A 12,620-nucleotide genomic window follows, 5' to 3' on the forward strand; every position below is an offset into this window, starting at 1 on the left:
TAAACAAGGGATCATACAGTGTGTGGCCCTTTGTGTCTGACTTCTTTCACTTAGCATAACGTGTTCAGGGTTCATCCACGTTATATCAGGCATTAGTACTTCCTTCTCTTACTGGCTGAATAATATTCCATTGTATGCATACCCCACAATGTGTTCATTCATGCTCCGTTGTTTACCCCTTTTGGCTGTTGGAAATCATGCTGCAATGAACATGGTATACATGCCCTTGTTTGAGGACCTGTTTCCAATTATTTTGAATATACACATCTCAGAGTAGAATTGCGGGCTTATAAGGTGATTTTAGGTTTAACTTTTTGAGGAACCACCAAACACTTTTCCATACATGTTGTTTTAGCTGCTATTTGTGATAATTTATTATGCAGAACTAAAACACAAGTACAGCTTTCTTTGAACTGACTTTTAAAAGTCTATATCCAGGGGCACCTGGGTGGCTCAATTGGTGAAACATCTGCCTTTGGCTCAGGTCATGATCCCGGGGTCCTGGGATCGAGCCCCGCATCGGGCTCCCTGCTCAGCGGGGAGTCTACTCCTCCCTCTGCCCCTCCTCCCACTTGTGCTCACCTGTGCTCTCTCTCTTTCTCTTTCTGACTAGTAAATAAATAAAATCTTTAAAAAAATAAATTAAGTAAATAAAAGTTTACATCCATGTCTTCAAATAACATGCTCTGGATAATTTAATTGCTGCTTCTTTATCTTTCAGAAGTATAGTAATAACTGTCCCTTGACTTCCCACCATGGAAAATGAGGGTCAGGTCCTCTTAATTCCCACCGCCCCACCCCACCGGCATACAGTCTTCCCATCCTTTTCTTCCCAGGGTGCTTATGTCCTAACTCTGGTAAGATGAATATGTGGTGCTTACATCACTATAACAACCAGGCAGCGGCACTGTGCTTATCGTTCTTTTCCTGCACAAAATTGGTTTTCGCTGGAGTTAAGGATTTAAAATCTAGGCTTTATGTTTGCTTCATTTTCTACGTACTTATTACTACTTCAAAAATCAAACACTGGAAATTGTTGAAGTCCTGTCTAGATTTGTGGACACCTCAGCTCTTCCATCCATTTAAACATGCTGGAGAGGCTTCTCAGAATCTTCTGACCTGCTGGGCCCTGGACTGGTTGCTCCTTATGCCCAGTGACCAGCTGGAGTCCTGGGGTCTCCCTTCTGGATCATTCTGGAATTTGCTCCTCTTCCCCGTTGGGGCTCCTGTTTCTTGTATCACCTATCTTTTCCTCTTACCTGACTTACCGCCCCTTTAATGTTGCAAGATATGCTCCAGTAATTTCCCAAAAAAGGGTCCTTGGAGGTAAATCTTTTGAGAACTTGCATGTCTATGAATATCTCTATTTTACCCTCACACTTGGCTTCCAGCTTGGCTGGATCGAGAATTCTGAAGCGGAAATTATTTTCCCTCAGAATTTCCTTCCTTCTAGTGTTATTGAGGAAATGGAGGCCACTTCCATTCCCAATTTTTTGTATGTGATTTGTTGTTTCCCCTGGGGGCTTGTAGGATCTTCTCTTGGTGCTTAGTATTCTGCAATTTCACAAGACCGGCTGGTGTCCCTATTCATCCGTAGTCCATTCAATTTGTCATTCAGAAAGTCCTTTCACCCTAGAAAGGCATGTCCTCCAGTTCTGAGAAATTTTCTTTAAATATTTCATTGATAATTCACGTCTGTCTCCATCTGTGTCTTTATGAAACTCCCATGGCTCGGATATTGGACCTTACAGACCGGCCTTGACATTTTCTTATCTTTTCTTTATCATGCATACTTCCTTGTTTTTCTTTTTACACTACTCGTGAACAGTATCTTCAACTTTTTTTCCCAAGACTTATATTCTAATTTTTCATTTCTGCTATCGAGTTTGTAGTTTCCTAGACCTTTTTGTTTTGAATGTTCCTTTCTTTTTTTTAATCATGCCCTATTTTGTTCCATGGCTACGATATATTCTCACGGTTCTGAGGACACCAAGCATGGTTTGCCTTCCTGAAATATTTCTCCTCAAATAGGCATTTTCGTCCAAGGTTCTTGTTTTAGTATGTTTAATTTTTTCCCCCTCTTTCATGATTAGAAGTTTTCTGCAGATGTCTGGTGATTCTTGTCTGCTCAGGGTTAAGGATGGGGTCCCAAAGGGCTGATAGGAGGCGCTGGGGGAGGTCTGGGGATGCCTGGGGACAGGAGCATTATGGTGCGGTGACAGCCTGGGGCTGTTTAGCTAGGGAACTCCAGCTCTGCACCTTGCAAAGTCTTTCCCTCGGAGCTGGTCAGCCTCCTGACAGGTGTGCCCTCCCGGCTGCCAGCATCATGGGTGGGAAGTTGAGAGGGAGGCGAGGGCGGGGTGGGCCAGCGCCTCGGCGTATGCTATGCAAGCGTCCCCTTGATGAACCTGCTTTTGGGCGGTACCCCAGCCCTCAACGGTGGGTGCTGTGCGCCCGCCTCTGTTGTGTTCTCCTCAAAGAATAGAACGCCAGGCTTTATTGGGCCGGGGAAGGGGAAGTCATTCAGCTCACACGGGTGGGAGGGCGGGGGGTGTACCACTTCATAAACAGATTTCCAACCCATTCTGATTTTATTACCATGAATCCCTCCACCCCGCCCTCCAGTTATGTCTGCTGCCGTCAGTTCCAGAGGCTTTGGGGGGCTCTGCAGTAAGATGAGTTGGTTTCCACCACTGCCTGGCTCTCCCCATTGGTGATTCCAGGTTGGCAAGTGTTTTTCAGATCTGCTGGTGATTTGCCACTCCTGCCGCTGCTCTCCATATTTCCAAGTTTTGCGGCTGTTACCTTCTCCCTGGCTCTCCCACCCTTGTGCACGGATGCATTTTTGCACAGAAATTCCTTCCCACCGTTTTGGGGAGGGCTCAGGAAACGCCTGCGTGTACTTACCCCAGCGCCGTTCCTGGAACCCCTCCCCTGCCCCTCCCTGTTCTGCGAAGCTCTCAGTCAAGTTGTGGGGGAACATCCCCGGCTGGCTTTGTGGGGTGACTGGCCTGAGAACCATCTAAGTGGTGCTGGCCTGGACACAACCAGAACCAGAAGACTCTCACTCATTGTTCATCTTTTTCTTTCGGTTTCATCTCCTTTGAGAGTTTGAAGAATGCTTGGGGGCGGCGGTGGGATTGGGAATTAAGTTGTGAGAGTATTTTTCCCAACTGGTTCCATTTGAGATTTAATTTAAAAAAAAAAAAAAAAGCACTCAGAATTCACGGGAAGAACATCCTTCTCCTAACAGAATTAAATTACTTTTAATTCGTTTCCTGGGAAACTTACTGGAATGGTCTCTCCCAGCTCTGAGCGAACCCATTCTCTCTTTATCCATTTCTTGGGAATCATCCATTTCTACCATGTATTGTGATTATTTGGGGGTATGGGTTTTATCTCTCTTACAAACGTTGAGTTTCTTTAAGGCTAGAGACTCTGTCTTATTCATTTTATTCTCTCTCCCCACCCCACCCCCATTGTCACTTTGCCAGGAGCAGGTGTTAATAAACAGTTTGTAAATGACGGAGTGAATGAATGAATGAATCGAGGGATTCTGAACAAAATAACGCCTGGTGGCAGGAGTGTGTCTGAGTCCTGATCTTCCACGGTGCCTTGCCCAGGTGCCCCACATGGGCGCTAATATGCGTTTGGTGGCTGGCAAGATGATATGGGGAGACTTCGACAGGGATACCTGGGCCAGAGAAGCAGGAGCACGGCATTGTCCTTGGGTCTCTGCTGTATTCCTGCTGTGTCTAACTCAGCCCAATAAATAGCACCAGCTACTCACTGAGGAAATGAAGAAATAAAAACTTGCCGTGGGGCTGATTCACTGCATAACCCCGTGGTTGAGAACACAGGCTCCGGACTCATGCTACACGGTTCTAGTTTGGCTCTATCAGTATTCAAATGTGTGACCTTGAGACCTATCTGGATCCTTTCTGAGCCTCGGTGTTCTCCTCTGAGAAGTGGGGACAACACTGGGGACTAATAACACATGAGAAGCAGGTTAGAGCAGCGGGACATGGGAAGTACAATAGTAAATGGTAACCATTACAATTTCTCGAAAAGGTAAAGAAAATATGGCTTGTAAATGTTCTATCAGGATCCAATCTTCGTGAGCCCTGATCCTGTCCAGAAACAACGGATTTTAAAGGTGGGTCAGTCCTTCCTTATTCTTCTGATCCAAGTGACCCGTAGTGATGACCCAGCCCCTCCTGGATGAATGCCCAGCCTCTTGAATCTCCTTCTCTCCACGTTTTTCTCCAGGACCGCATCTGGGGCTTATATCATGGAGTCCTCCGATCACAGAGAGGCTACCCGTCTGCTCCTTAACTGGTGACAGGTGATGTGTGCTGGGTCCCATGTGGCCCTCTGGGAAGGGAGCTGACTCCAAGGGCGGCAGGCTTTCACTTTTTACTTGGTGCTCGGTGACCTACCTAGATCTGTGATTCAGTGGCTCACATTAACTTGGGGAAATTCTCACTCATGACTGCTTTGAATATGTCTTCTGTTTCTTTCTCTGTTTCTTGTACTCTGGCAATCGCCTGATGCAGACGTTGCACTGTTTGTAGTTGTCCCATAATTCTGGATATCCTGTTCTGGTTGGGGGGAGGGGGTTGTCGTTTTGTCTTTGTTTGCTTTTGTTTTCATTCTTTTTTTCTCTTTGCTTTTCTTTTTTGGAAATATCTATGGATCTACCCTCAAGGCCACTGATTCTTTCATTAGCCATTTCCAGTCTACTAAGGAACCCATCAAAAGTATTCTTCATTTCTCTTACAGTGTTTCTAGCATTTCTTTCGGTTCTTTCTTAGAATTTTCTTCTTCCTGCTTACATTGCCCATCCCAAGCATATTGTCTGTTTTCTCCATTAGAGCCCCTAGCATATTAGTCATTGTTATTTTAAATTCCAGTCTGATCATTCCAACATCCTTACTATATCTGAGCCCAGGTCTGATGTTTTCTCTCTTTAAACTGTGTTTTTGCTTTCTAGTATGCCTCGTGACTTTTTCTTGAAAGCTGAACATGATGTACTGGGTAAAATAACTCTAGTAAATAGACCTTTACTGATGTGGTAGTGAGATGGGGGGACAGGGAACATTCCGCGGTTCTATGATTAGGTCACAGTTTTTTAGTGAACCTGAGCCTCTGGGCTGTGACCTTCACAAGTGTTTCTCAGCCCCTCAGCCCCTTCAGTGGGACAGGATGGCTAGAGGGAGGTGGAGTTGGGTATTTTCCTTGCCCCAAGTCAGTTAGGCTTCTACAAAGCCACAGTAGTTTAGGCTGACGTTAGTCTCCCTTAAGGGGAGGCCATGTTGAGAAGAGCAGAACACTCTGACCTATTTCTAGATGGTTCCTTTTCCCCTGCCCCTGACTGAAGTATGGGGAGGGCGGCGAGGGCGTTTTCTCTAATCTTCACTGTAAGAATCTAGTAGGGCTCCTGGAGACAAAACTCACAAAGGTGCGGGGTCCCCTCTAGGACGGCCCCCCTGGAGTTTTTCTCTCTCAGACTTGCCCACACTGAGCCTCCAGCAATTCGTCAATAACAGATTAGGTTTTCCAATCCCAGGACTGGTTCCCATGGAGGTTTCTGCTCCAGTAAATTGCCATTCTCTCTGTCTGTCTGTCCAATCTGGGGGTTGGTAGCTTGCCCTGTGACCTCACTTCGACAAATCTAAGAAGAGTTGTTGATTTCCCATTGCCTACTTGTTAGAATGACACAAGGACATCCAGGCTTCTTACATGCAGGACTGGGAACCGGAAAGCCTCCTCCCCCAGCCCTTTCAGCATCCCTGCTGCCCAGCGGCACGTGGGAACATCTAGACCCCCGCCTGTTACATACAGGAGGGTTGCTTCAGGCCCGCCTCTCAGGCCTCCTCCTTGGCAACTGCTGTTTGCAGGGGAAAAAAAAAAAAGCTTATTAAAAGGATACGAAGGACCCACGAAATCATCAGGACCTTCTAGGAATGAGACCTGGAACCTCACAACTGGCCTGGAGAGGAAACAGCAGGTCCTGCTGAGGCTCCTGCCCCTGCCAGCACCACCCGTGGGGCAGGAGCTCATCCTCACCATGTCCGGGAAAGCGTAACCGCCGTAGCAGCTGTCATGGCTGGCAAAGACAGGCTCTGCACCTGTCATGCCAGCAAAGGCCAGATGTGCAAGGACCACGCACTTCGAGCTGGAGTCTGGGGGGATTTGACGAGTGTTGGTCACAGGCCTGCATCCTAGCTACAAGGGAGGCCGGGCTTTTCTGTGTTCTGCCATTGGGTAACCGGACCCCTGGGGCTGGAAAGTCAGCAAACACAGCAAGGGCATTCAAAGGGGCCTGGGCAGCTAGACAGGATGATGCAACAGGGAAAGAAAACTCTTTTTCTTTTTTTTTTTTTTAAAGATTTTATTTATTTATGTGACAGAGAGACAGCCAGCGAGAGAGGGAACACAGCAGGCGAGTGAGAGAGGAAGAAGCAGGCTCCCAGCGGAGGAGCCTGATGTGGGACTCGATCCCGGAACTCCGGGATCACGCCCTGAGCCGAAGGCAGACGCTTTAACGACTGCGCTACCCAGGCGCCCCGAAAACTCTTTTTCATTTTATTATAAACATGTTCACACATACCTTTTATAAAATTTTGTCAAAGAATTCTATAGTAAACACCATATAACCCACCACCTAGATCCCACCGTTAACGTGTGACTCTACTTGGTTTATCACACGTCTCCGCATCCATCCATCCACCTCATTTCTTTGAATTTCAACTGCACCATCATTAAATTGCAGACATCAGTACACCTCCCTCTAAATAATTCAGCATGACTATCATTGACTAGACTTTGAAATTTGCTTACAGCTTTCCTTAACTGTTAAATTCACATACAAAGAAATATGCAAATATTCCTTTTCATAAAGATTTTTATTAAGAAATCTCCACACCCAACTCACCTGACTTTGAGTGGGGCTCGAACTCACAACCCCGAGATCAAGAGCCCCATGTTCTACCAACTGAACCAGCCAGGAGGCCCGAAATCTACAAATCTTAAGCGTACATTTGTTGAAGTTTACCAATGCCTGTGTAACAAATATCCCAATCAATTTTCCCAATCAGACTATGACCCCAGAAAGTGCCTTCATGTCCCATCCCAGTGGATCCCTGTTCCCAACTCACCCCCAAAGGTAACAACAGCTCTGAGCTCCCCGCACAGGCTAGTTGGCAGTAATCCTTTTAATTTCGGCTTTCCCCTCAAACTCTGTTACCAACACCTCCCTGCCTGTCCTCCCGTCTTTCTGGGAATTTGGTCTGGAGAGACGAAGTCAGGTCAAGAAATCTTCCTACTTCTCCTCCTCTGGTCTCCCTTCTCTTTCCTGCAATCAGCAGAGGAGGGCTTCCTTCACATCCCGCCTGGAAAAGATTTATATGGGATAGCCAGAGATCTCTGGCCCTGGCTTGTAGGAACCTTGAGGGTCGCATCCATTAGACCTGGCTCCTGATTGCTAGTGGAGGTCTAGTGTTTAGCTTTAAAGATCATTGTCTTGATCGAAGCAAACAGAAACCAGAACACCCAATCAGGGAGCCAGTGCCTGACATCCATTCTCCACTTCAGCGGGTGGGAACTCCCAGGGCAACATAATCTATAAGACGTACAGCTGAAAATACTTCAAACACGCTATCCTCCATGAAGAATGAGGGAACCAAGTATGAACCAAGGGGAGGACCTAGAATAGGTTGTTATATAAACACTGATTAAAAAAAAAGTGTCACAAGTACTGAAGTCTATGTAAGTTCCACAGAGATTTATTTGCTCCTTAGCTGGCATGGAGAAGTCGTTGTTGAGTGAATTTGGGAAGGAGTGATGAATGAGGAATGACTGTCTAAGTACATGAAGGGATCGTGAGCGCCCATCGCAAAAACACAGTAAGCTGTGAACGCTCTGTAGCTTCGTTGCCCTTCTAGGTCCTGATGATGTTTGATAGACGGGCAGTGGATGAACAGGGCAACACGTAGATACCGGGGGCAGGCTGCTTGTGATCTCCTGGCTCACCCGCAGCTTCTGGTCCTCACATAGCGGGCAGTAACCAGGTCTGCTGAAGTTGGTAGAATGGAGACCTGCCTTCCGGCCGGGCAAACATCTCCCTCCCAGAGCCTGGACGCTGGCTAGCTCTGTCACCGTGGTTATTGCTCTCAGGACAAAGTGATGTAGAGATGACTTAGAGCTTCCCAGTCTTTTATTAGTTACCCAATGACTTCACCCAGGGGTGGAAGGGAGCAGTAGCATCTCCTTGTCAGAGCTCAGGTTGACGGAGGCCCCGAGAGGGGAGACGACAGCCTGCCACCAGACCAGTCCAGGTCCAACTGAGCTGGGTCCTTCTGACTCACTGTCCCGTGAAGATGAGCTCCCGAGACAATGTAGCAGACTCCCAGGTTGAGCGCACAGGGGATCGTGGGTCCAGCTGGCTGCTCAGAACTTGGGATTCGCCCACAGACAGCACTGGGCTAGCAGGCGCTCGCTGGAAATGAGGGTACCCAGCACCACAGGGCTCCGTGGGCGGCCCCTGCAGAGCACAGCTGCCCTGGGAGTTTTCTGGCCCCTGGCCTTGTCTTTGCTTGAGGCGACAGCCTCAGGCCCGCCCTCCACTTCCACTTTCTGGAAGGAAAGTACGCCCTACACCAGCAGTTTTCAAACATTGCAGTTTTAGGACCTCTTTACGCTCTGAAAAATTCCTGAGAACCCTAAAGAACGTTTCCTCACGTGGGTTATAGCGATGGGTGTTTACTGACTTAGAAATTAACACTGAGAAACTTACAAAATGTTTATTCACTAACTCATTTTAAACACTAAAAGGGGCGCCTGGGTAGTGTAGCCGTTAAGCGGCTGCCTTCGGCTCAGGGCGTGATCCCGGCATTCTGGGATCGAGCCCCACATCAGGCTCCTCCACTGGGAGCCTGCTTCTTCCTCTCCCACTCCCCCTGCTTGTGTTCCCTCTCTCGCTGGCTGTCTGTCAAATAAATAAATAAAATCTTTAAAAAAAAAAACACTAAAAAACACACTGCATCTTAACACAAATAACATGTATTCATGAAAAATAACTATATTTTCCAAACCAAAAGAATAATATTGGTAAGAATGGCATTGTTTTACTTTCTTTTTTTTTTTTTTTTTTTTGGAAAATCTCTTTAAATAAAAGTTTTCACGGGAAAACAGCTATAATCTCATATCTGCTCTTCCATTCAGTTTTTTGCCATATGGTACCACACACTCCACGTACACTCATGAGAGAATAAAAATGAAATTTAAAAAAATAAGGGGCTAAGAACTAGAATGATCAGTAGGGGAAGAAAGGGATAAAGAAAGGGGGGGTAATCAGAAGGGGGAATGAAACATGAGAGACTATGGACTATGAGAAACAAACTGAGGGCTACAGAGGGGAGGGGGGTGGGGGAATGGGATAGACCGGTGATGGGTAGTAAGGAGGGCACATATTGCATGGTGCACTGGGTGTTATACACAACTAATGAATCATCGAGCCTTACATCGAAAACCGGGGATGTACTGTATGGTGACTAACATAATATAATAAAAAATCATTATTAAAAAAAAAAAAAAGGGGGCGCCTGGGTGGCGCAGTCATTAAGCGTCTGCCTTCAGCTCGGGGCGTGATCCCGGTGTTATGGGATCGAGCCCCACATCAGGCTCCTCCGCTGGGAGCCTGCTTCTTCCTCTCTCACTCCCCCTGCTTGTGTTCCCTCTCTCGCTGGCTGTCTCTCTGTCAAATAAATAAATAAAATCTTTTAAAAAAAAAATAAGAAAAAAAAATAATAAAAATAAAAAAATAATAAAAAACCTTAATAGTGCTATGAAAATAGGATTGACTTCACGGATTCCCAAAAAGAACCTTGAGGACCCTGGACCTCCCTTTGAGAATGGCTGCTGTCAATAGAGTTTCTCAAACTATATTATGCATATGAATCATGGGAGGAACTGTTAAAATGTAGATTATGCTTCAGAGGGTCTGGGGAAGGGCCCAGGAGAGTCTACATTTCTAACCGGCCTGACGGGGGGGGGGGGGGGGGGGGGGGGGGGGGGAGGGGTGCTGATGCTGCTGGTCCGAGGCACACATTCTCAGATTCACCGCTCAGTCTCTGACACTCTCCAGACAGATGCCCTGAGTTTTGGAAAAGTCACAGTGCTCTCCAATCCATATAATTAAAATAAGAGTAAATTCGAAATTAGATAAACCCCCCCAGATCCTTCTTTTTCCTGAAGTGATCGCTTTGATTTTTTTTTTAATTATTTTTAAAAATTGTTTTTGGTGCCCACACTTTGCTGGTCTGAAGCCTACGAGTAATCCATTATTGTTCAAAGGGCAGAGATCCCGCCTAGATCTCTGCTGCCCTGCACCCCCCCACCTCAGAGAAAGCCTCTCCCCCATCCCCCACTACCCACGAGGAGGCCCCTGTTTTTCTGTATTCCCCCCACCAAAAGGACAGGGGACGTTAGCGTGACCCCCCTCTCCACCAGATCCAGGGCTCAGTGCTGGGAGCAGGTGAGAGGACAGACAAGCTCTCCAGATGTCTGTCGTCAAGGAAACGGAAATGCAAGGACACCAAAACAGCTCCGCAAAGAGCATGACATTTCTTCCTAAAGACAAACACCTGGGAAAAAATGACATTCCCATTAATTTGGGGAAAGTGAGCAAAATTATGTAAGTTAGCACTAGAAATGCCACTAGCGGTGACTGTGCACGCGTGTGTTCTGTGATCTGGAAAGGGAGCACGATATGAGCACGTCATATGGGTAAGTGAAAAGGTTAGGCTATAAAGCCACATCTCTGTACAGCGGGACATATGCGAATTCATTTACATATGTTTGCAGGGATACGCAGGCATACTTGCTTCTTTCTCTACGATGCTTGGACTTTCCACATGAGCATATATTATCTTTATAGTCAGAAACGAGTTTTAAGGATTTTTATTTATTCGGAGTGCCTGGGTAGCTCAGTCGGTGAAGCGTCTGCCTTCAGCTCAGGTCATGATTTCAGGGTCCTGGATGGAGCCCCCCATCAGGCTCCCTGCTCATCAGGGAGCCCGCTTCTCCCTCTGCCTGCCATTCCCCCTGCTTGTGAGCTCTCTCTCTCTGCCAAATAAAAAAACAAACTCTATTTATTTGAGAGAGAGAGAGAGAAAGCATGAGCAGGGGGGAAGGGCAGAGGGAGAGGGAGAAGCAGACTCCCCTCGGAGCAGGGAGCCTGATGCAGGACTCTATCCCCAGGACCCTGGGATCATGACCTCTGCTGAGCGGGGATGCTTAACCGCTTAACCAACTGAGGCACCCAGGCATCCTGCAAAAGCAAACTATTTTTAAAGCATGTGTTTATTCCACAGGCACGGGTTTAATTTGTGAAGCAACACTGGGGTCCTGAGTTGTCCCAGTCTTTGGTTCCTGCTTGATCTTGTACGATCAGAGAAGGCCAGAACCAGTAAGATGTAGTCTGCAATCTTATTAGGCACCGAGGCCCAGAGAAGGTACGTGACTGGCCGAGGGTCACACAGCCAGTTTGGCCTGGAGATAGCAGAGCCCAGTCTCCTGGCTCTCATCCCAGAAGACATTGCTCTCTCTAAGCTTGAATATGAATTGTCATCTGGGGTTGTTTGGGGCTGGTGGAGGGGGGAGGTGCTTTTAAACACCCCAGTTTCTGGAAGCCCGAGTCCAGGCAAACCCAAGATGAAAGATAAAGGGCCCTGGATGAGACAGTGATTAGTGGGGAGGAGCCAGACCCGCACAGGCAGAAAAGCAGCTTCAGGAGGGCCTGGGTCGGCAGGCTGCAGGGCAGGTGGGAAGGAACAGCATGGCCGGGTGCCAGGGGGCAGTAATTAAAGGCAGTGTAGGCCTGCAAACAGCCCATTAAAGATGTTTGCCCTGCCTCAAACTGGCGAGCAGAGCTCAACCGCTCTGCCACTTTCCACATCAAACGCTTGGAGGTTTTGCACTTTCCTGAACGCTCAGGTGGTCACAGGGAGCAATGGCGCAGGGCACTTGCTGACCTTGCCCTTTCTTGCCCCTCCTCTTCCAGAGTCTCCGTCCCCCCACTCCCCCTTTCCTCCCTGACCCAGCCCCACCCAGCCTCTGTGGGCCCCAAGTCATCCCCTCAAGGCACTTACCAACACAGAGAAATTTCCCTCCCAGCTTTCAGGAAGGTAAAATTCCTTCTATTTCATTCGACAACGTTGAGACTTCACAAGCTTTGAGGCCCGGAATTTTGGAGCCCTGGGATCATAGCCTTTGAGCTAAGATGATGCTTCATACTTTAGGCCAGTCCTTTTAGGTCACAGGTAGAGAAGCCAGGGTTCTGAGATGATGAGGTCTTGCTCAAGGTCATGGGCATGGGTGGCTGCCTGGTCTCTGAGCTTCAGGCTGGAACCAGCTCACAAAGTCAGGTGAATGAGCCTTGGCTAATTCCAGAGCCGCTCCCCGCTTTCTTACTGACCTCCCCCAAAGAGCCTAGGGCGATATCACTCCTGGCGGTTGCGTTGACACAGGGAGACCCCGCAAGAAGTCCAAAGAATCACACTGTCTGGGCCCAGACAGAAACTGGGCCTCAGTTTCTCCCCCAGGGTCTCCTTCCAATT

This window comes from Ursus americanus, chromosome 22, assembly GCF_024610735.1.
Source record: "Ursus americanus isolate L20-20 chromosome 22, mUrsAme1.1.p, whole genome shotgun sequence".
Classification (NCBI taxonomy): domain Eukaryota; kingdom Metazoa; phylum Chordata; class Mammalia; order Carnivora; family Ursidae; genus Ursus; species Ursus americanus.